A 25,383-nucleotide genomic window follows, 5' to 3' on the forward strand; every position below is an offset into this window, starting at 1 on the left:
CTGAGAACAAACTGAGGGTTGATGGGGGGTGGGAGGGAGCGGAGGGTGGGTGATGGGCATTGAAGAGGGCATCTTTTGGGATGAGCACTGGGTGTTGTATGGAAGCCAATTTGACAATAAATTTCATATATTGAAAAAAAAATTAGAAAAAGTCCTTGAGTAGGAAAGAAAGGCCAAAAAAAAAAAAAAAAGGAATAAAGGATCTAATGTCCAAAGATTCAAAAATAAATAAATAAATAAACCTAATTACCCCTCAAAAGCCCCACCTCAAAATACCACCACATTGGGTTTTAGGGCCTTACATGTGAATTTGGGAAGGATACAAATGTCCAGGCCATAGCACTTGGCATACACTTACCCACTAGCTTCCCCTGGTGGGGAAGCCATCATTGCTATTGAGTGGAGGGCACTTACTATATCAGGCTCTGGATTATATGCATTGCTTAGTTTAATTCCCCAAACAGGCTTAGAAGATAGGAATCATCATTACCAATGTCATTACCTTTATAAATGGTAAAATTGAGTCTCAAGAGGCTGAGACCTTTCTGAATATCAGCCAGCGTGTTGTGAAGGCAGGGATCCATCCCAGATGCTTTAAATCAGTGGCTCTCAAATTGTGGTTATTGGACCAGTGGAATCAGCATTGCCTGGGAACTCAAATGCTTGAGTCCCACCCAGACCTACTAAATCAGAAGCATTGGTGAGGCCCAATGATCCATTCCAACCAACTTCCCAGGAAATTCTGATGCATGTTCCAGGGGAGAATCACTACTCTAAATAAGTATGAGAAAGAAAATTATAGATAATCGGTTACTTATTAGTGGAGTTAGTTGTTTCCATGAATATTGGGTATATGTTGATGTGAACAATATTCATCAGATGTACTATAACATTAAAATAGGAACTTGTGGCTTAAAACCACCGTATGGAAAACCTCCCCAACTTCCAAGGCCCATTTTAAATTTCACCTGCTCCATAAAGGTTTTGTTTTGCTTTATTTTGTTTTGCCTTGATCATTTCCATTCACTTGTATCACTCCTGTGGTTGATGTAAAAATATCATCTATTCATCTCCTTCAGGGTTGGGGCTATCTTTCATCACTTTGATTCAGCACATCAACAGGAAGTGTTTATTTCGTATATACCGTTTGCTGAATAAACATTTGCTGGATTATGAATGGGATTCTATTTACAGAAAAACTCTGTTTGGCTCCTTCTTCTTAAAGTTTTATACCAGAATAAATATATATTTAATATATATATATATATATGCAAAAAATATATAAAATCAATATCAATATATATGCCAATATGATATCTATCTATCTATATCTATATCTATATCTATATCTATATCTATATCTATCTATATCTGTATATACAAGCTAAAGGTTTTATCCCTTTTCACTCTGGTATATATTTATTTTGAACTATTGCTAGCTCCCAACAGAGAGGAACACCCCATTACATTACTTTATAGCAAAATCCACAGATACTTCCTAAATATGATGTTATTATTATTTTATTTGAGAGAGAGGCGGGGGGAGAGAGAAAGCGCACTTGTGGGGGAGAAGGGCAGAGGGAAAGAACGAGAGAGAATCCCAAACAGGCTCCACTCTCATTGCAGAGGCCGACGCGGGGTTGATCCCATGACTCTGATATCAGGACCTGAGCCCAAATCAACAGTCAGACACTCAACTGACTGTGCCACCCAGGTACCCCCTAAATATGATATTAAATTGAAGGATAATACATAACAGTTTAAAATGCCCAAGCATTAAGGGAATAGGAGGGCTAAAGAAGGAAATTGGGAAATCTAAAAATATATAATTAATTTTTGGAATAACTGAACACGGGACACATGCTGCATTGGCTTAAGATGAAACAAATTTTTGACAATGCTATTACTTTCTATTGCCTCCTATCTGCCTGCTTTCCAGTCCATCCATATGCTGTGTCCATTGTTATTTAACACGATACTATTAGGAATTTGGTCTCGTTAGCAATAAAGATAGACCCTGGTGTATCCAAGTAACATTTTTGTCTAGTTTGTCATGTTTGTACTTGTTTGCACTAGTACGAAAGTCTGCTCTTGCATACATGGTCTGCACCCCTGTTCTATGATTATATGCTGCTTCATTCACCTGATACATCTTTGCATCCTAAGCAGGGTCCACATAGGGTCAAAGAAGGACTAGCCAATGAGTACTTAACTTCGCAGCCACTTGGCCCTACAGATTCTATGGGATGCGGTGGATGTTGCTGACATCCATGATTCTCAGCTGACCAAGACTAATAGGGAGACTAAAAGCCAAGAGACTGCATTAACTGTGATGCTTGTAGAGCTAGTTCAGGTCTTCCTGATGGGTTGGGAGGGGATGAAACAATGTTATGCATTAACTGGATCTCCAGGAAAAAAAGCAAGAAGAGCCTTGATTTGTAGCATTTTCTGATTTCAACTCACCAGCATGAAAATGTGTACAATTAATTCTCCAGCGTACTAGTGCGCAAAATGGAAATGGATTTTTTTTTTTTTTTTAAAGAACCAACCCCAGTGCTTGCCGCAAATGCTTTAATAACAACCAGGGATTTAGCAACAAGTAAATACACAACATATTTCAAATATGTTTTGATTTTGGTTAAAACGTCATCCTATGCTAGTCAATACAAGAACTGAAGGTTGAAATTGAGAAAAATCTCTTTAAATGTCTATTTCAGATTTGTCTCAGATAGGTACTTATCTCCAAGAACTAATTTTTCACTTCCTTTCTCCCTTGAAGCCAAATTTTACCACAATCTTTGATATGTTCAGAATCAATAGAATCGTGTTTCATTCTCCAGCCGATGTGTGGACACAAAACTTTCAGATACAGTGTCTGTGGTCGTGCAGGAAGAGATGGGGACTGAGGACAGGAGAGTATTTCTTGTTTTAGTTTATGTTCAGTAAAAACTCTTGCACTGCATATCAGGTAGGTTCTGAGGAATGAGTCTGACCAATGAAAGCGGGTAAGAATCTGAACAGAAAGAAAGGATGTATTGATGGTAGAGGGATAGTGGGTATATTTTTGATGAGCTAAAACTAGTGATGAATTTTCTTATACAACATCCACGAACATCTGAGAAATAGGAGAACGTTCTTTGTCTTAATGTTTTGCTCCAAATACAGAAGAAATATTTTGTCATTTGTCCTGAAATATCTGCAATCATTTTTGTCCTAATTGAGTAAATAACCTTCTGGAAATTTGTATAAATGCACAGATTTGTAAACTGTATTAAGAAGAACAATTTTTTGTGAGTCTACTATGAAATCTATGATCATAAAGGAAAAAAATCAAAAGACCAGCAGAAACGATCTCAAATTGGTGACATTTTCGTGCATATACTTTCTGACATTGGATTGTAATGCTATTTTGTTGCCTTTTTTCCTTGAAAGACTTTTCCATGCTAACAAACACTATCTACCACATGATTTGAACTGGCTTTACAGAATTTCATTATGTGGGTGTCCCCTAACTTAACCAATCCCTTTGTTGGATGTTTAGATCGTTACCAACTTTGCTATTCTATGCTGTGCTATGATGATCATCTTTACAGCTTGATTTTTGTTCACACTGTACTATTTTTTTCATATAATATACATCTACATTATTTTCTTGGTATATAGATGTGGGATTACTGGTCAAAGGTAAGAAATACTACTGGAATTGTTTGCTTAAAAAATAGATGTGGAATTTTACGTCAAACATGTTATCCGGATTTCTTATACACATTACCAATTACTCTCCCCAAACTTTTGACCAATTTATATACCCATCAGGCACGTGCTATCACATGTGATGTAATGCATTTCCCTACCACAATTTCTTTGTATATATTTTCCCAGTATAATAAGTAAGACATTATAATAACTTCTCATTGTCTTACCTTTCATGTTAGGAATGTCTTTTAACATGTTCACGGGCACCTGGGTGGCTCAGTTGGTTGGGTGGCCGACTTTGGCTCAGGTCATGATCTCGCGGTCTGTGAGTTTGAGCCCCGCGTCGGGCTCTGTGCTGACAGCTCAGAGCCTGGAGCCCGCTTCGGATTCTGTGTCTCCCTCTCTCTCTGCCCCTCCCCTGCTTGAGCTCTGTCTCAAATGATGAATAAACGTTAAAAAAAAAAAAAAAAAAAAACCTAAAATGTCCAGCTATTGGGTCTTTGTTATGTTAAGTAGGATGTATTTGTTACCTATGGCCACCTTAGAGGTATCACAAATGTAGCCATTCAAAACAATCACAATTTATTATCCCCAGTTCTGTAGGTCAGGAGCCTGGTGAGCTCAGCTGGCTCCTCTGGCCAGAGTTGCACAGGCTGAGATTAAGTTGTTGGCAAGCTGGACGCTTATCTAGAGGCTCTGAGGGGGAATTTGTTTCTAAGCTCATTCAAGCTGTTGACAGAATTCGGTTATTCAGGCTGCAGAGGTGAGGTCCCTGTTTCCTTGCTGGCTGTCAGCCAGAAGCCTCTCCCAGCTCCGTGAGGTCACCTGAATTCCTCACCATGTTGCCCCCCACCTTCAAACCAGCAACTTCCTGTGGAGTCCTCCTCATGCTTTGACTCCCTCGGATTCTTCTGCTGTTGCATCTGCTCTGCCTCCAGCTGGAGAAAGTTCTCTGCCTTTTTTTTTTTTTTTTTTTTAATGTTTATTCTTGAGAGAGAGAGAGAGACAGAGTGTGAGTTGGGGAGGGAGGGGCAGAAAGAGAGAGAGAGGGAGGCAGACACAGAATCTGAAACAGGCTCCAGGCTCTGAGCCCTCAGCCCAGAGCCCGAGGCCAGGCTCAAACTCTGGAACGGCAAGATCATGACCTAGGCCGAAGCTGGACGCTTAACCGACTGAACCACATAGACGCCTGAAAGTTCTCTGCTTTTAAAGGCTCATGTGATGAGGTTACCCCGTCTTGGATAGGATAATCCAGGCTGTTCTTCCTGGTTTAGGTCTAGAAACTTAATTATATCCATAAAGTCCCCTTTGCCACATAAGGTTGTTGTATTAATCAGGATTCTCCAGAGAAACAGCTGATGGGATACGTATATATATCCTATTTGAATATGTTCAAATATATAATGATTTATACACATTATTATATATTATAATGCATTATTAATATTGTATAATAACATAATGTATATTATGCATTATACATATATGTTTAAACATAATATTTATTTAAAAATATATATTGATTTATTATGAGGAATTGGGTTATGTGATTATATGGGTACTGAGGAGTTCCATGATCTCTGTCTGCAGGTTGGAGATCCAGGAAAGCTAACGATGTACTGACAGTCCAAGGCCCAAACGCCTAAGGACTGGGGGATCTGATGGTGTGAATCCCAGTTCGATGAGGGCAGAAGATGCCATGCGATGTTCAAGCTCAATCAGTGAGGCAGAAAAAAGAAGTCGTTTCCTCTTCTCTCTGCCTTTTGTTCTATTCAGGCCCCCAGTGGGTTAGATGAGGCCCACCCACACTGGGGAGGGTAATTTACTTTACTGAGTCTGTCCGTTCAGACGCTAATCACAGCCAGAAATACAGACACGCCAAGAAATAATGTTTCATTTGGGCATCCCATGCCAGTCAAGGTGACACAAAATTAATCGTCACGTAAGGTAATATGTTTTTCCATCTCGGGTTAGGGTGTGGGTATTTCTATGGAGCCATTCTGTCTACCACATCATAAAAGGACTTCACTATTTGATTTGCCTACCACATTCTAAAGCAGGAATATGAGGCTTTTGTCTTTGGGAACTGAGGGAAAATGTTCGCAAACATTTGTAATAGAATTATTTGCCACTATTTTTTTAAATGTTTATTTTTTTTTTGAGAGAGAGCGAGAAGAGGAGGGGCAGAGAAAGGGGAGGTGGTGGAGGGTCCAAAGCAGGCTCTGTGCTGACAGCAGGCAGCCCGACTCGGGACTCAGACTCAGGAACCGGAAGATCATGACCTGAACCGAAGTCAGACACTTAACTGACTCAGCCATCCAGGCGCCCCATATTTACAACTTATTTATTTAAAAAAGAACATACTCGAAAATGCTCAAAAGTAGCATGAACAGCACAAAGAAGTCCACATATCCATCGCACAGCTTCAACAATTATCAATATTTGGCCAATTTGACACAGCTATTTGTTCACACCCTGCTGTTTTGTGGTTTTGATATGTCTTTTGGTGCAAAAGAATCATTATTGGCAAAGACAAATGAAACTTCATATTTTATTGGGAATTGTAATAGTTTCATACAATACAAATTAAAGAACAAAACAGTAATAGTTTAACAAAGGCAAAAGAACACTAGTGTTTTCCTCTCATTTACTGGATGGGAAATCATGTGCGCAGTAGTAAAATCTTGCCCAACTTATATAATTGCCATTCTGATTCATTGACATTTGGGTTTGTCTCACATTATAGGATTCTCTTATTTCATTCATGTGCTGGTACATAAAGGAAAGTTGAATGAAAGGGTGTGTTTGAAGTAGACAGCTTGTCTCAGAGAATTTAAGAAATGAAACCCAAGTTGCATGACATTTCTGCTTATTTTCTTCTTTTCTCTCGATGCCAAGTCTTGGGTATTTGCAGGGTAAGTTATAAATAAAGCTTACTTAAGAAGATATTTTACTATTATAACACGATTACTGGCCGTCTTTGGAGAGTACGGAGTTATACATAGACCAAAATCTGTGGCTAATCCAAAAATAACATTTCTGTACTTGCAATGTGTTTTCATATCATATTTAACCGAGCATGTGCTGATGTTCTGGGAATTTAGTTTGAACAGGATAATAAAAGTATACCATAAAAATCTGGCTTCGGTCTATGAACACCTGGCTCAGAGACTAGTACAGAATACTCTTTGCAAGTACTCCCTTGAATAGGGAAATCACGTTCAACTCTTCTATTTAAAAGGGCTCTGCTCGGTGTAAACATTTAAAAATTAAATCACATGTAGAATACATAGTTTGGAGAATCATCCTCAACTTTGTAATTTATTACCACACTGCATTATCTCTTACTCTTTGCTTCTCCCAGTTTTAGAGACTAACACATTCCTCTTTGAGAAAATCGAACATTTGTGCCTTTGTTCCAAACTTTCTCATCTCCTCTGGAGTCACACTCCATTAAATATCACTTCTTTCGTCTCTCTCTGCCTTTCTTGCATTTTCAATCACTCATATTTAATTCCCCAGTCACTTACAAGTAGACACAACTTCTGTCCTATCTGAGAAACACAGTTGCTCTATTTCTTTTTCCCTTTACCAATGGAGGTATTAAATACCTACTTTTTCAGCACCCATGGGGTTTTAAATTCATTCTAATTTATTTTCTGTTCCCCACTGTGTTTACACTGCGTTCTGAACACCCCCTAGCTACTTACTATCCACTGAATCCAATAGCCACTTTCTCTGTTGTCATGGTCTTTAACCTCTTGTACCAATGGAAGACACCATTAACCAACTAACCCAACTCTCCTTTGCTAAAATCTCTCCTTCGCGTCTCTTTAGTCACTTTGTTTTCCTACTCTTGGGCTACTCCTCCAACTACTCTCTTCTCTTCCTTCAATATGATACCCATTTAGATACAGGTGTTTAAATGGAGCATCTGTCTTTGGTTGCTTCCTTTTCTATTTTGCACTCTCCTCCTGGGCAATCTCAGCACATGACTTCAACTCTACTTTCCTCGTAAATGGCTTCTAAGTCCATGTTTACACTCCTGAGTTTCCCCCCAAAGTTCACTCTCAATTTTCCAATTTCTGGCTTGACATTTCTATCTGGATGTTCTTCTAGTACATTCTATTTTGCAGTTCAAAGAATTGAACTAATCTTCCCTTTTAAATCTGTTTCCCTTACTGTTGTCCACTTTTGTCACAACCACTACCTTGCCATTAGGCTCAACCTATCACGGCCATCTTTGATTCCTGTCTTTGCTTCCCATTGTCAAAACAACAAACGTTGATAAGCCTGTTTGATTCTATACCCATAATGAGTGTCTCCCTCTGTAAATAAATAACACTTAATCTGTCATTTCCAATTCCACGACCTCTTTTGTATTTCAGAACTCTATTATAATCTTTGAGCAGGAATATTGCAAAAAATATCTTCACTTTTTTCTCTTGCCTGCTCCACCCAGTTAGCATGGGAAGTCTTGCCAGTTCAATCGATTTTAGTTTTTATGTTATCTGCTGCTTCAAATCTTCAATGAGTCTCTCTTTTTTCTAAGTTTATTTATTTATCTTGAGAGAGACACAGATGGTACAAGCAGGGGGTGGGGGGTAGGGCAGAAAGAGCGGGAGAATCCCAAGCAGGCTCTGCACTGTCCGTACAGAGCCCTGTGTGAAGTCAAACTCATGAAACTGTGAGATCACGACTTGAGCTGAAATCAAGAGTCAGATGCTTAACAGACTGAGCCACCCAGGCACGCCAACTCTTTCTTTTTAAAACAATAGTTCTCAAGTGGGAGCAATTTTGCCTCCCAGGGAATATTTGGCAACATCTGCAGACATGTTTGATTGCCATAACTGGAGACAAGGGTGCCTGGGGTACTATCAGATACACTACAATGCACTAGACAGTTCCCTATAGCAAAAAATGATCTGGCCCATAATGTTAATGGTGCTGAATTTGAAAAACCCTGGTCTAAAGGATAATCCACAAATAAGTAATTTGGCATTCTTATTTTCTTCTAACTTTATTTACAACCCCATGGGATTTTTATAATTGTTCCTCTTTTCATTTCTTATACACTTTCCTCCCTCACTGGTATTTTTTTCTTATCTTCTTCTTTTATTTAGAAAAAATCCTGGGGCCCCTGGGTGGCTCAGTCTGTTGAACATCCAGTGGTCAGCAGATAAGGAAGACCAAGGAAAGGAGGCAGAAAAGAAGAAAAGGCAGGTGAGTGCGGATTCCATCTCCTCATTAGATTGCCAACTGTGTGAGGACGGGAATCCCATGTGTTTGTTCGGTTGTTATCTCTTTTTAGTATTGCATTCACAGGAAGCAATAGTAAGTGCTGACCGAATGCGTAGGACAAGGTATCGATAGCTCGTATATGAAGCAGAGTTCTTTTCTGGGCTACCAGATTCGTGATTTTTTTTTTTTTTGAGGTACAATTGGTATATAACTTATAAGATTTAGGGGTACTTTCTGAAAGTCCTTCTCTCAGGTACAGTGATTGAAGATGTATAGATTCTTCCTTTTCAGATCCAGATGTGTCTTCCAAATGTCCTCTGGTCCTTTTGACCTGGTGGCTCTGACCCAGTAGGGCAGCCATTGGGTTATTCTTTTATTCTTCTAGATCAATCATGCAGGGCAAGGTGCTGTCATCTGGACTAGCTTTTTTTTTTTTTTTTTTTTTTTTGGCTCCTCTAAGACTCACAGATGATAATCAGCCTGAGGTTGCATTCTCAGGGAGCAAGAGGGGCCTTAGGTCTTTTCTTCTACGCTTTCCATATTTTCTTTTCTCCCGGCCCATCACGTCCTCCTGTTTGATGCTTTCGTGTTTTGGAGGAGAGTCACTTATGACCTCTCAAAGTCTCTCAAAGAGACTTTCACAACTGCCCAGGCTTCTGAGCCTTAATTTAGTACCATTTGCAGCACCGAGCCCTGCAACCAAGGACCCAGTGAGTCATTTTAGTCCTGTTACTCTGGTAATATTGTAATATGGGTACAACCAATTATCTCCTTGTTGGTGCCTAGAAACCGTGTATGTTGACCTACTTACAAATGTTCTCCACATGATGCAAAACTATACAGTACGGAAGAATCTACTTGGACATATATTTTAGAGTCCAATGATATAACAAAGAATAAAACTCAGAATTTCACTTTCAAAATTTTTGCCTCAAGAAAAAGTAGCAAATTTGATACATGAGGCTCATAACTATCAATAAAAAAAGCATAGCAAGTATAAGAGAATACGGTTTTGAGTTTTACCTTTCAAATGTTCACGTATCACTGTGGCAATTCTAAAGTTGGAGAGATCTGATAACAAATATGTCAGAATGACTGAGAAATTAGCACTGTCTTTCAGCCAGCAGCCGAATGCGGTAGATACGATTTTTGAAGGGAAAAAAAAAATGAAAAGAAAGGAAACAGCAAAAGCAGTGACCTTCAGAAGAACCAAACTATTGTCCTTCTTAAGTTGCCTGCACTTTCATGAAAATGTCAAGCATCTTTGTACTAATGGCTTAGAACATCCTTCTATTTAAAAGCTGGTAAATGTGAGAAAGTAACGTAGATCTGTATTTCTAAACCTACACTAATGTGGTCGTTTGGGCATGATAACAGTAAATGTGTTAAGTGTGTGTCACGTTTCAGAGTCCATTGCCTTACTCCATAAAGGCAGCTTTCATCCAAGGAACTCTATAGGGAGGGTGGATTTACAAACTGCTATCTTGCTAATTTTGGTCTGCAAATTTCTGATGACCAACTTTACATAAAAATCTGTCAAATCATGAGACAAATACGAGACATAAATGACATTTCTTTTTGTGTGGGCTCCTATGCTTCATAAGAAACACTTGAAGCATTTCCTCTCTCCAAATTAGAAAATGTGGTGGGCTATAGTTTGAAAGTAACTCTTATGCAATGTGTTACCAATCTTTGATGAAATCTAAGAAGAGACGGGGCCATTTGCATTAGGCTAAAATGGTTTTCAAGCTTTATTAGAGTTAATCAAATATAATCAAAGAGCCCTCTGTCAAATGACATGCAGGCTGAATAAATGGTTCTGCAAAGAACAAACCCTTTTTGTGTTGAAAGTAATTTACAGCTCATATTTTAAATTCCCCCCTCTCGTCTACTTTGTTATGTACTATTCTCAAGCTTTCAGGTTACCCTTAAATTCACACATGTCAAATATTGTGCTAAAATTCATTCTTGGGCGATCATTATAATGACTTTAAGAAAGCCATTTTTCTTTGGTCTTGTTCATTGTCATAAAGCCAGTGAAAAGCATTAGCATTTGTACTGGTTGTTGATTTGGTCTCCTTGTGCCGCCATAACAAAATACAAGAGACTGGGTGGCTTAAATACCAGAAACTTATTTCCTCATAGTTTGGAGACTGGAAGTCCAAGATCAAGATTCTAACCTGGTAAGAGAGCTCTTTTCCTGGCTTGTAGATGACCAGTTCTCCATCTGTGCTCACATAGCTTTCTTTCACTGGTGTGTTTGCCCAGAGATGTCTCTTTTCCTCTTACAAGGCCACCAATCCTATTGGATCAGGACTCCGCTTTTATGATCTTATTTAACCTTAATTACCTCCTAAAAGCCCAATATCCAAATATAATCACATGGCAGGTTAGGACTTCAATATACGAATTTGCATGGGGCAGGGAGCAAAATTCAACCCATAGCCCTGGCATAACAACAGATCTAACTACAGTATTTCCAGTGGTTTAACATCAATGTTTCAGTTTCTACATTCAACATTTATGGAGCATGTGCTCTGAACCTGACACTGTGCTAGATTTGGGGCATTGAAAAGATGAATGAAGAGCCTTCTGCCTGTCAGCTTGTCGACGAATGAGCAAGACTGATGTGCACACCCACTAACATCATAATACCATGTGAGACACAAAAAGAAATGTGCACATGCTCTTCCAGAAAGAATGTCTCTTTTCACTGTATTTCCCATCAATATATCTTTTTTCTTTTTTTGAGTAGGGTTCGTGTCCAGCGTGAAGCCCAGTGCGGGGCTGGAACTCACGACCCTGAGATCAAGACCTGAGCTGAGATCAAGAGTCAGACGCTTAACTGACTGAGCCAACCAGGTGTCCCTCCCATCAATATAAATGAATCCGTGATTGTGTTTTTTTACATAGTAGTGTCCATTATTTTCTGCTCAGCTCTCTGACATATTGGGCACTGTGCAGTGAGTTATGCCCAGACTATGTTATGTTTTAGAGTATTTTATTCCTGAGCTACTCTGGGATCTTGTGCCAGATCCTACTTGCTTTAGGGACTGTGACAAACTTGTCCTTGTGGCATATTTCTTAGCATTTTTTCTCTCTCAATGTTCAATCAATATGAGTTGGAATGTTAGATGATTTTCACATCCTCTCCAAGTCAATACATTGCCCCTATCAACTAGTAGGACTGCTTTACAATTTTTTTTGTAAGTTTATTTATTTATTTTGAGAGACACTAGGGGTGGGCAGAGGATGAGAGAGAGGGGGTGAGAGAGAATCCCAAGTAGGCTCCACACTCCTAGTGTGAGGCAGATGTGAGGCTCGAAGCCATGAACTATGAGATCGTGACCCGAGCCGAAATCAAGAATTGGGCTCTTAACCCACTGAGCCACCCAGGTGCCCCTAGTAAAGACTACTTCTAACTGTAGTTGAATCACTTGCCACTTACAAAGAATGATTTCTTGCCGACTATGAATTAAAATTGAACGAGTGTTAGTTTTACAATTGCATCAATTTCTGTTTTGATGTAAAATAAAATTAGGTGAGTCCATACACCAGTATGTTATGTAGTTTACGCTCGGTCATCCTTTCATTCATTAGTCATGAATCATTCTGAAATCATGGGTGTCGTGTGGGGCCAAAATTAGGACTGTAGTTAATACCCTTTTGAAACCTTCTTTAATATCAATGCCAGTATCGGAACTTTTCAAGGATGTTCGACATTTAATTTCCCAAATTAGGCTGTGAAAGTTCAGGAGACACCCTGAAATTTGCAAGCAAGGAGCCCCAGCTTTGTCTTACCTGCTTCCTCAGTACTATTGTAACTGTTAAGTTTTAAAACTGTTACTATGTGTTTTGCCCTTTTATTTACTTTAGCCAGTGGACACACCTTTTCCTTTTTAAACTGGTGTGTCAGTGGCCTTTTCCTTGTAATAACAGTTGACATAATCCTGTTGATCTTTAAGAAAACACTACCAAGGAAAAACACTGGCTATTTCCAACTTTCTCAGACCTCGGCAAAGAGGGAAGTAGGTCTGAAACAAGGGTCAGGTGGAGAAAGAGATACCAATGGGCGCAACTAAGAATTTCAGGTTCTCAGGCATAGTTCTCTTTGCTTTGGATTTACTTCTTTGCCCCTGGCCTAGGATAGTGAATTGCAACAGTAATACTTTTTTCACCCGTGAGACTGGGAAACAAGCAAAAACAGGGGCACCTGGGTGGCTCAGTCTTCCGAGTGCCTGCTGTCGGCTCAGGTCATGATCTCAAGGTACGTGAGTTTGAGCCCTGCGTTGGGCTCATTGCTGTCAGCCCAGAGCCAGCTTCAGATCCTCTGTCCCCTTCTCTCTCTGCCCCTCCCCTGCTCATGCTCTCTCTCAAACAGAAATAAACATTTAAACAAGTAATAACAATTATTGCTGGCATATACTCAAGAATATGAGCATTCCAGTACTTTGGTGGCAGCAGTGTGAATTCTACTGTCTTGGTAAATAAACCTGACAGTGCTCATTTGAATCAAAATGACTATATGTTATATGGAAATTCTAGTTCGTGAATCCTAACTTACATTAAAAAGTGGGTGGCTCAGTCGATTAAGCGTTGGATTCTTGGCTTGGGCTCAGGTTATGATCTCATGGTTTTGTGTGTTCGAGCCCCACGTCCTACTCTGTGCTGACAGTACAGGGCCTGTTTGGGATTCTCTCTCTCCCTCTCTCTCTGCCCTTCCCCCTCTCATGCTGTCTCTCTCAAAATAAATAAATAAACTTAAAGAAAGGCCACATTCGATAAAGGACATATATAGAGTAATGCTTTTTGTAGCATTGTTTATAGGGTCAACAAACCGAAAGCAATCTGAATGCCCCTGAATAAGGAAATGACTAAATTATGGCATGGGCACATGTCTGCACACACGAACACACAGTGGGAAATGATGTATTGGGATATATAAATGTCCCAAACAAGAGGGATGCTTACAATAAATAGTGAGGGGAAAAAAGCAAATTCAAAGTAAAGGGAATAACACCAACCTGTTAAAAAAATTACAAACTGGGACGCCTGGGTGGCTCAGTCGGTTGAGCTTCCGACTACGGCTCAGGTCATGATCTCGCGGTTCGTGAGTTCGAGCCCCGCATCGGACTCTGTGCTGACAGCTCAGAACCGGGAGCCTGCTTCGGATTCTGTGTCTCCCTCTCTGTCTGTCCCTCGCCCACTCATGCTCTGTCTCTCTTGCTCTTAAAAATAAACCCATAAAAATTAAAAAAAAATGAAAACAGGTTATGTGGTGCTCTTTTCTGGCTGGAGCCAGGGAAGATGCAGAAGAGAATAAAAAGATGGCTCCTGCTACGTCAGGAACCCCTAAGAAAAAGGAAAAGACAAACCAAAACAAAACAGACCAACAAAAAAACTTGAAAATCAAACGCTTAAGAAAGAAATTAGCCCAAAGGATGTTTTGAAAGGCAAGGAAAAAGCTTATCTATGAAAAAGATAAGCTATCACAAAGAATATAGATGGATGTACAGAACCGATACGAGAATAGCTAGGATGGCAAGAAAAGCTGGCAAATTCTCTGCCCTGCAGAACCCAAATTGGCACTGGCCATCAGGATCGGTGTGACCCCCAAATTCTGAAAGGTGCTGTGGCTTCTTTGTATTCGCCAGACTTTCAGTGGTACCTTTGTTAAGCTCAACAACGCTTCCATTAACTGGAAGTCTGTAAGTGAATGTTTTTCATGCATGGTTATGGCGGAATCAACAAGAGTTGATTGCCGCATCTCTTAGTAAATATGGCATTGCTGGAGCGGAGGATGTAATTCATGAGATCTACACTGTTGGCAAACCCTTCAAAGTAGCAAACAATGTCTACTGGTTCTTCCCATTATCTTCTGAACGAGGTGGCTGGAAGCACAAGACCATTCAGGGGCCCCTTAGGTGGCTCAGTCAGTCAAGCGTTTGACGTGGGCACAGGTCATGATCTCATGGTCGTGAGTTCAAGCCCAGCGTCTGGCTCCGTACTGACAGCCCAGAGCCCAGAGCCTGGAGCCTGCTTCCGATTCTGTGTCTCCCTCTCTTTCTGCCCCTCCCCAGCTCACACATGCGCGCGCGCTCTCTCTCTCTCAAAAATAAATAAATATTTAAAAAATTAAAAGAAAAAGACCATTCATTTTTTAGAAGTTAGAGATGCTGGCAAAAGGGAAGACCAAATTAATAAGCTTATTAGAAGTGTTAAATAACAAAAATTCAACTGAGTACATTTTAAAGATCTAATGGGTTTATTAATTGATTTGTGAATGGGCCAGCATTCCATCTAGCAAGTCGAAGGGATCTCCAAAAGGATAGAGAAAAGGTTTAAAGGTAGAGAGGGGGTGGAAGAAAGGAGATTATAAGCAGAGAATCCATTGTTTCAGGTAAAGTTGCTTTCCTAAGGGGACCGAATGGGTCTATCAGTAAATTTCCTAGCGCTGACCAGGAAATTCCCATGTTGACTGGCTAAAGGTTACCCTTCTAGGGGCTTGAAACTGCAGTTAGATTAAGTGTTAAGTCTTGGTTTACTGACCTGGGGCCTTAACCTAAGTGATACCACTTTTGGGTCTGTGGTTTTCTTAACAGAAGAATAAACTAAGGTATCTATCATGATTATTTTTGTAATCTGGCCAGTTAATGAACAGTTACTGCTTCCAAACTGAAATGTAAAACAAACAACCCCCCCTCCCCTGTTGTTCAGAACAACAAGAACAAGAACAACAACAACAACAACAACAACAACAACAACAAACACAGGTTATGTGGTTGACCAAAGAGAAACTGGGACAAGTACACACCCAATTCTTCACATTTGTTACCTAAGGGAGGTATGGTGGGGGGGATCATTTACTTTCCGTTAATGAATGAATGAATGAATGAATGAATGAAATCAGAAAAGGGAAGACACAGGCAGGAGAAAAGAAAAAGTAGAACACCATCCTGGTGATGGGTGCTAGGTGAGAGAAGGGCTGGATACCAATATGGCAGCCAGCCTCATTCTCTCCTCTCTAATGGGAACAGAGAGCTGCTTCTGACTTTTTGAGTGCAGAGATTTGGAGAAGGATGTTGCCTAAGGAGGAGGAGTATGGCTGCACTACCCAAGTTGCCTGCAATTCCGGATAGCCCCTCTTCTCTGTAGAGTTGTGTTCAGGTTGCCCAGGGCCAGTCTCCTCCCGGTTATGTGCAGTCGTACGGTAATATCCTGCCTGAGGAGAAGTTCTGCCCTTACTTGTGCCAAGCTCAAGCTCCTAGGGTGGAGGGATAAGGTCAGCGGAAGGCTCTTGATGGATGAAGGCACATCAACTCCAGGCATGAGCGGAAACTTCTAGATGAGTCAAGAAATTTGCCAGACATCTATACTCTTCTCCTCACCCCACTCACAGAGCAAGCACTGATTTGTGTGTGGATGTCACTGTCTAAAGTTCTTCTAGGAAAAAATATGGCACAATACTATGTTAAGTTATTAATCTGTGCTTTTTATGACACAATAATATGCTTTCTCTATTATGTATATTATCTCTCTATTAGGTATACATATTATATATGTCTATTTTATATTTATCTTTATTTATATTTATGTGTCTTTTCCTCCTCATTTGTGCAAATAGTTGGTGCTGGGGAAGTGTGAGGCAGGATCATGTTTCTGGCTATTAAGTTCCAATAACGCAAGTCTGAAGAAGTCATGAAAGATTGCCAGAAAAGGCCAAATGGAGGATTTGTGGGCATTGACCAAGTGCTTGGGCCAGACACACGATGGGAGGTGAATTTTCCAGGCTAGAAGGAGATTCCCATGGGAATAGGGGAGTGTTGGGAGGAGAAGGGAGAAGTCTGTGGGAGCTAGGACATAAGGTCCTTGCCTGATTTTCAACCATATAAAGAAGGGAATAATAAGACTTCATGGAGGAAATAGATGCTTGGAATTGAGACAAATGAAATTAAGGGGATCCGTTCTTCCAACAACAAACATTTTAGAATTATAGAAAATGTTGTACTGAATATTCTAATGTCTCTGTGCAAGAGTTTTTCTGTAATTTATGCTTTAGAAGTTGACTTGCTAGGTACTAACCTTCAAACTTTGCTAGATATTGTGAAAATGCCTTAAACGTTAAACCAATTTGCCCCCTCAATCTCTAACCTTTCTTTTCTCAAATTTAAACTATGCTGCATTTAGTAAAACTTCACTGTTCATTCATCATCAGGAATGTACATTAAGAATTTGAAAGTTCCTGTTTCCCCTCCTTCCTCACCACTACTTACTTTTGAATTTTTTCCAGTCTTGGGGACATGAAAAGGTACCTTGTTTTAATTTGCATGTTCCTATGACTAGCAAGTTACTTTTTTTTTTTTTTAATATCTTCCTTGGTCATATAGAGATTCTCTTCTGTGAACTGAAGGTTTATATTGATTTCTCATCAGGGCTTTTTGTGGTCTTACTTTTAGGATATTTTCATGTATTCTGTATTAAATTTATTTCTCGAAAGTACTGTAAATATTTTCTCTGTCTGTAGCTTGCCTTTTAACTTTGTTTCTGGTCCCTAATGTATAAAGATTTAACATCTTTATGTCATCAAATATATAGTTTGTACTTGAGGGCTTAGTCTTTTTTTTTCTTCATAGACTTTGTTTTTTGAAGTTTTAAGTTCATACAAAATTGAGCAGAAGATACACGATCTCCCATACACCTTCTGTTCCAACTCCTGTATGACCTCTTCCATTATCAGCACCCCTATCAGAATTGTACATGTGTTACAACTAATGAATCTTTCTGTATTTTAAGGAATCTTGCCTGACTTTCCTCTTATAAGATAGTCTCCTACATTTTCTTCTAAAACTTTTAAAGGTTGCTTTTAGCTTTTAAGTCTTTGATGCACGTGGACTTTCTATTTGTTTATGGAATGAGGAGAATTTAATTTTCGGGTATGTTTTAAGACTTGTTTCTTAATCACATGGGGTCAGCCCATCCTATTAGCAGATTCACCTGCAGCTCTACTGAAAAATCCAGGATAGCAAAGCTGTTCATGGCGGGCATCAGGACCAGACTTGTGGGTAAATCACTGGGCTCGTAGATAAGCCTCAGAAATCAAAGAGCAAACTAGTGGTGTTACTTGGGTGAGTGAGTGATGTGACTTCTGTGGAGTCTTCTATGCTGTGGACATTGGCCAGTAGGAAACCAGGAACATTCACTGATTGAAAAAGGATATAATTGGCCTGGCCTCTCAACTCGATATTAGTCTTGGGATCAAAACAAGCAAACAACAAGCAAATATGGGAGACCTAACACTGCCAAAGTATTTTTTTGAAGAAAATATGGATAACCTAGAGGAGATTTGTTTCTGGATAATGTTTCCTCCCTGTAGCATCACAAATTTATTTAACACATACTATGATCTTCTTCATGTTCTTAAAAAAATGAATGTGGCGGAACGGAAAAAATCCTATTTTAATGATTTAGTTGGGAAAAATAAAATTTATATTATTTCTCTGAGTCCTGGAAGAGAATAAAATAACATCAAGTTGAATAATTTGAGCAGAGATTCATTTCATGTTTTCCCAAAAAGTAAAACAATTACACAGAATTTCATGGTAATTTTAATATTTATACAGTTGTTTTAAAAGAAAATAAAAGAAAACCTTAACCTATATACAGCACTTCTACTGATGATTTCTGAAGTAAAAGGATAATATCAAAATTAAAAAGTATAACCCAGAATCCAGTGTACTTTCTAAGATGAGTGTCAATTTCAGTATTTGAAATAGAGATCGATCTTTGTAATAAAATTAAAAGTAAGTTAAAATAATTAGCTGGGACTATCCCACATGCATTCTAAATCCCCCAAGTAGTGTAGGTAATTTTTCTTATTCTTCCACAACACATGGCATTCTTTCTATGAATGACATCAGTTTGGAAATACCCTGTGGTTTTCTGAGTTATAAATGGATATCTCACTATGAACGCCTGATTATATTATGATTCATACTTTCACTTCTGTTTTTTTATACTATCATTTTGCAAAAGTGAAAATGAAACTGTTTCCTTGGCCAACAGTGTACAAGAGAGAAGAAAAATAAGGTTGAATGTAATGATTTACAGATATTTAGGGATTATAGTCTGAGAATATTGTGAAAATAACTTCTTAAGGAAAAAGCAATGTAGTTATGACAAAAATTCTCTTAGAAAGTTATTCTGGGACTTAACAATGGCTATTGCCAGAGCTCTGCTTTACATAAAAAATTTACTTATGATTTCTTTTGGCATCTATCTATCTATCTATCATCTATCCATCCATCTATAATTCTTTTAAAACTTTTTTTTTTTTTCATGGAACTGGGTTATGAATCCTAGCCTTCTACCTGTAGAATTTGTTCTTTTAACCAGTACATTATAATAGAAAGATGATGATAGCTACCTAGCTACTTAGGTAGATGCTAAGAAAGAAAGAAAGAAAGAAAGAAAGAAAGAAAGAAAGAGAAAGAGTACGGAAGGAAGGAAGGAAGGAAGGAAGGAAGGAAGGAAGGAAGGATCATATGGAAAGTTCCAACATGAGTCCATGTTTTAAAGGCGTTAGTGATAATTAAAGTTTCCTTAGGGCAGGGTCACACCTGCTCACTGCTGTGTCAGCTTTTGGCACATAGCAACTTTCGACAAATATTTGTTGAATAAATGAACACAACAAATAAAAGTAAATTCTTGTACTTCATGGTTTTCTGTGGAAAACCACAAGAAAAAAAAATGTCTTCTGAGGTCTCAACATTCTAGTAACCATGAAGTATCAGGAATCTAATGAGATCCTTCTCTTACAAGGTCTTTAAAATATTAATGCTCCTGGGCACCTGGGTGGCTTAGTCAGTTGAACATCTGACTCTTGATTGTGGCGTAGGTCATAATATCATGGTTGTGAGACTGAGCCCCCTGTCGGGCCCTGTGCTCACAGCATGGAGCCTGTTTAGGATTCTCTCCCTCTCTCTCTCTCTGCCCCTCCCCTGCAAATAAATAAATAAACATTAAAAAAAAATGCTAGTGCTCCTATCATGAGGTAGGAGATTGAAGGCTAGATGCCTCAATGCCATGTAATTCTTTAACATTACGTGTAGAGTGAGAATTTTGCTAGAGATTATAGACCCTTTGTAATGATGAATGTGATTAAAAAAACCTGTCTATTAAATGTGATTAACTTCTTGGGCTGCGGGTTGCCATTTAGCAGTTCCTACCAAAGAATTATGTCTTATGGGTCAACATGTGTTTCCCTATAAATTAATTTAATTTCTCACCTTCAAATATTATGCCCAGACCAAATATTTTTTTCCTACCTATACTGCCTTGAAACTTGTATTTCAAAGTTACCAACTCCTTTAGCTTAAGGCATTGAAGAATGATCTTAATATCACCTGTATTTGTTTGTTTATTTATTTATAAATATTTTATTTTAAAATAATCTCTATATGGTGGGGCTTGAACTTACAACCCCAAGATCAAGAGTCTCATGCTCTACTGGCTCAGCCAGCCAGGCACCCCACTGTCACCTGTGTTTAACCGTCATTAACACCTTAAGATGGAATAGTCTAACAGACCAGTTAGCTGGTCACTCTTTGGATTTCTGAGAAGTCAGAATACAGGAGGGATATCACTGTATAAATGTAAGCAAGTAAAAAAAAAGTCCATAGTACAGCACATTTATGAGGATTGTTCACTAGGAAATATAAAAGTTACTCCTTCCAAATATTGTCTGTGGAACCCTAAAACACCATTTAACAATATTAGAACATCTCACTGTCAGTTATACCAATAACCTGAGTTGAAAACTGAGAATGTGCTGAGAATACCAGTGATATTGATAAATTGGTTCTTGTTTTAAGACACTATGTTTTGTGATAACCAGCAGTAGACGACCAGAATGGAATTGTTTGAAAGATTAAATGGATATTAATGAAAAGAAAGTCAAATGGTGAAATTCTTTTCGAAAACTTAAGGAAATTAAGAGCAGAAGCATGGAAGTCATCTTACAGAGACAGAAGAGTTTATAAACCATTAAAACTTGACTTGTAACTGGTTTTTTTAAAAGAAATAATGTGTTAAACAGAAAGGGGTTTGGTCAGCCTGGCATATGAAAGAATAAAACAAAGAATTCATGAAGTACACTTTGGCAGAGAATTCTAGTGCTATTTGTTCCCAAGTTTCTTCCTTTCTGATATAAACTGTTGAAGTTATAGCATTAGTTATTCTTTGCTTGGTGCCATTGAACATCTTGTTTAAATCAACCTCCACTTATTCTGAATTCATTTTCAGGAAGCAATATTTTGATTATAATTTGATCTCTGCGATCGCTTTACAAGGTAGGAATGCTTTGGGTAGAGGATGTCTTGGTAGTTGTATCTCTCATCAGAATTGATGTTTTCTCCCCCCTGAATTGTATAGAAGTCTCCCGAATCTGGTTACAATTCCCCAGTTTGACCAATTCTGGGACACTGGAAAGATTGAGTTTTCAAATAGGCGAGAATGAGCCGTCGAGTTTGGGCTGCAGTGGCTTCCACAAGGCTTCTGCCATTTGGGTGAGTCCTCCTGACCTCACTGCTTGTGGGCACAGTGCGGAAGAATACCTGGGAAAATGTGTGGCACAGACTGGTGCACAAGAAACGTTAGTTTTCATCCCAAAGTGTTTTCTCTGATGGCTTATATAGGGAAGACGCAGAGCAGGGAGGAACAGGAGAGGAGTTTGCTGAAGGAATACTTGATTGACATATTAAGCTCTGATAGAAATCCCTCCTGTGATGGCATGTTGTGCCTTGTCAAGTATTCTGGCTAATTTTATATGTCAACTTAACTGGACCGTAGGGTGTCCAGACATTTGGCCAAACACTATTCTGAGTGTATCTGTGGGAGTGTGTCTGGATGAGATTAACATTTGAATTGGTAGGCTGAATGAAGCAGATTGCCCTCCCCAGGGTGGGTGGGCCTCATCTAATCAGTTGAAGGCCTTGGTAGAACAGAAGACTGAACTTCTCCTGCAGGAGAAAGAACTCCTTCTGGCTGACAGCCCTTGAGACGAACAACAGTATTTTATTGTTTCCGACTCTAACTGAAACATCAACTCCTGTGTCTCTAGCCTGCTGGCTGAAGATCTTGGAACGCGTCAGCCTTCATAATCACGTGAGCCGTTTCCTTGTACTAAATCTCTTTCTCTGTCTGTGTACATCTGATTGGTTCTGTTTCTTTGGAGAACACTGACTAAATAATTGGGCGTCTTATCAACTGGCGTAGTATCAGAAAATTTTACTTTTGCAAATGAATTAGGTCTTCTCATGTATTTACTGGCAGGGGAAAGATATTTCGCCTAAACTAGATTTTCTGTGACTCGATGTGAATGTGTTTCCTATTTTTTTTTTCCTTTAATGAGGATACATCCCATCTCATTAACACTTGTCAAATTTATCCTCAGTAATGGAAAATTATAGGCAGTAATGAACTTAAAAATTTGGTGTACTCTTATGTCAGAGATGCCTGTGGTATATCTCGCCCAGTTGGTTTTATTTGTGAGGCTGCTCCATTTCCTTTAGCTCAACCCGCTCTTCCCTCAAATCCCCAAACTCAAACCTGACTCATCTCCCCACTGAACCACCCACCACTGCGTCAACAGCTCCACAGCTTGCAAGTCCTGCCCAAGTGTTTTTAAGAGTGATGTATTAAAGGAAAATATACATCAACAAGTAGATATCCTCGCCACAGCAACGTGAGACCATTCATTAATTCCACAAGCATTTTTTTGAGCACCTGCCAAGGTATCAGACTGGAGAAACAAAGATGAAACAAACACCAACCTTTTCCTTAAAGAGGAAAGGTCAGAAAACATATATGGAGGCTAAGAGGGAAAGACAGCATGTGAGGTTAACTGAGCATCTATGCTTTACCAGGCAGGCACTCCATTAAGGGCTTTCCAATGGATCTTCACAAGGGCTGTTCAAGGTAGGTACTATTACCCTTCATTTGTTTATGAGAACATCTAGGCCCAGAGAGGTCCTCCTGTGAGTTTAAAATTATAGCTAGCCTTCCCTGAGCCTCAGTGACAGGGTAGAGTTCAAGCCCACCTTTCTCTGCTTCACCTTGTTGCTTTGCTCTCAATCCACACTGTGTGGTGTGATAGCCACTAGCTACGTGAGGCTATTGGACACTTGAAATGCGGCCAACCCAAACTGAGAAGTGCTCTAAGCGTAAAATACAAACCAGATTTCAAAGACTTAGTATGAAAAAGAATGCAAAATAACTCATTAATAGTTCTTGTATTTATTATGTGTAGAAATAATATTTTGGATATAATGATGTATTAGTCACCATTTTCCAGAGGAACAGAACCCACAGTATTTCTCTGCCTATGTATCTATCAACAAAGGCAGAGAGATGAGAGAGGGAGAGGTGGGAATTTATGCCATTGGCTTGTACACTTTTAGGAGCTGGCAAGTCTGAAATGTGTGGAGCAGGCTAGTGGGCTGAAGTTGAGGTAAGAGTTGATGTTGCAGTCTTGAGTCTGAAGTCAGCAGGGTAGACCAGGCAGGTTGGAAACAGGCAGAGTAAGGGACCAAATTGTTGCCCCACCTCTACCAATTCATACGTTGAAGCCCTAATTTTTAATGTGACCATATTTGAATATATGTCCTGTAAGAGGTAATTAAAGTTAAATGAGGTCATAAGTGTGGGTTCCTAATCTAATATGACTGGTGTCCTGATAAGAAAAGTAAGAGGCACCAATGATACATGACTACAGAGAACCAGCCCTGTGAAGGCATAGTAGGCAGGTGGCCCTCGGCAAGCCAAGGAGACCTCAGGAGAAACCAAACTGCTGACCTTGATCTTAGACTTCCAGCTTCCAGAAATGTGAGAAATAAATTTCTATTGTTTAAGCCCCCTCCCCCCCCCCAAGTCTGTCATATTTTGTTATGACAGCCCTAGGAAACTAAGCAGGATTTATATATTGCCATCTTGAGGTCGAATTCCTTTTTTGGGAAACCTTGGTCTTTTCTCTGGAGGCCTTAAACTGATTGGATAAGGCCCACCCACGGAATGGAGAGTAATCTGCTTTACTTAAAATCTGATTTAAATGTTAATCAGGTCTAAAAAATATTGTCACAGCAATATCTGGATTGGTGTTTGACCAAACGATTGGGCACCATAGCCTAGCCACAGTGACACATAAAATTAACCGTCACACTTGGGCTCAATAAAATATATTAGTAAAATCATTTCCACCTCTCACTTTTTTGCTTTTTAAAATGTGACTACTAGAAAATTTTATTTATTTATGTATTTATTTAAAAATGTTTATTTGTTTTTAAGAGAGAGAGACAGAGCACAAGCAGGGGAGGGGCAGAGAGAGAGGGAGACACAGAATCTGAAGCAGGCTCCAGGCTCTGAGCTGTCAGCACAGAGCCTGATGTGGAGCTTGACCTCACGAGTTGTGAGATCATGGCCTGAGCCAAAGTCAGACGCTTATACAACTGAGCCTTCCAGGCACCCCTCCTAGAAAATTTTAAATTGTATGTGTGGTTCACGTTTGTCACTAACATTAGATTTCTAATGAACAGTATTGCTCCTGACATTTATGAAAATAGATAACAAGCTTCCTAAAGGATACACGCACAGGGTACCATGGAGCATGGAAGAAGTACATTGACATCTGCTTGGGGCTGGTAAAGAAGGCTTTGTAGAGCTGGGTAGATGATTAAAGCACAAACTCGAGCTGGGTTGCCTGGATTTGAATCTCTGTTCTGCCACGTCACTGGATAGGTAGCCCAGAGCAAGATATTTACCATTTCTGTGCTTTGTTTCCTTCATCTGTAAAATAAGGGTAGTAATTAAGCCTTGTGGACAGGGTTTTTGTGAGGGGTAACTGATTTTATACATTTATGTATTAAAACAGTACGTGAGACAGTGAATCTCCGCGAATATTAGTCAAAGAAGGTCATGCTTGAGCAGAATCAGGACAGACGAGGGGTTGGACAGAGCCTGAAGGGCTTATTGAAAAGGGATGAATTTCCAGTGAGGGGAACATCAAGCCCTTTTCTTCGGGCTTCATTTACTGGTATATATGCTCGGCATATACTGGTATATATGCTCGGCAAGGTGCCTTTGGGTCCTCATTGTACCCTATCTCAGCAGTGCTCAGTTGTGCTGACCATGGCCTTCTTTTCAGAACATTGGATTTTTAGTATGATTGTCTCCTGGTTTTCTCCCACCTCCTTGGGTGCTTCACATTTGACTCCTTGGCACAGTCAGTCCTCTTCTGGGACAAGCTCAATCCTTCTCTCTCTCTCTCTTCATTCTATGCTTCCCCCCCAGAACATCCCATTCACACTCATGCATGGCCTTAGTTACCACAGATGTGACACATGACTCACAAGTTTGCATCTATAACCCAGACTTTTCCACTGAGCTCCAGATCTG

At 39.5% G+C, this 25,383-nt stretch overlaps 1 long non-coding RNA gene and 1 pseudogene across 3 annotated transcripts in view; both read left to right on the top strand.

The window, feature by feature from the left end:
* Window positions 1-25,383, top strand: part of LOC111562350 — a 101,682-nt gene that overhangs the window by 60,832 nt on the left and 15,467 nt on the right. For 2 of the 3 annotated variants that reach the window (XR_006584907.1, XR_006584909.1), the window contains exons 5-7: window positions 5,287-5,643; window positions 6,443-6,611; window positions 8,820-8,919. This is a non-coding gene — a long non-coding RNA (uncharacterized LOC111562350). The remainder of the gene's footprint in view (window positions 1-5,286; window positions 5,644-6,442; window positions 6,612-8,819; window positions 8,920-25,383) is intronic. The other variant, XR_006584908.1, reaches the window with a different exon arrangement.
* On the top strand, window positions 14,140-24,152 carry LOC123379892 (annotated as a pseudogene).

This window comes from Felis catus, chromosome C2 (assembly GCF_018350175.1).
Source record: "Felis catus isolate Fca126 chromosome C2, F.catus_Fca126_mat1.0, whole genome shotgun sequence".
In the NCBI taxonomy this organism is placed as follows: Eukaryota; Metazoa; Chordata; class Mammalia; order Carnivora; family Felidae; genus Felis; species Felis catus.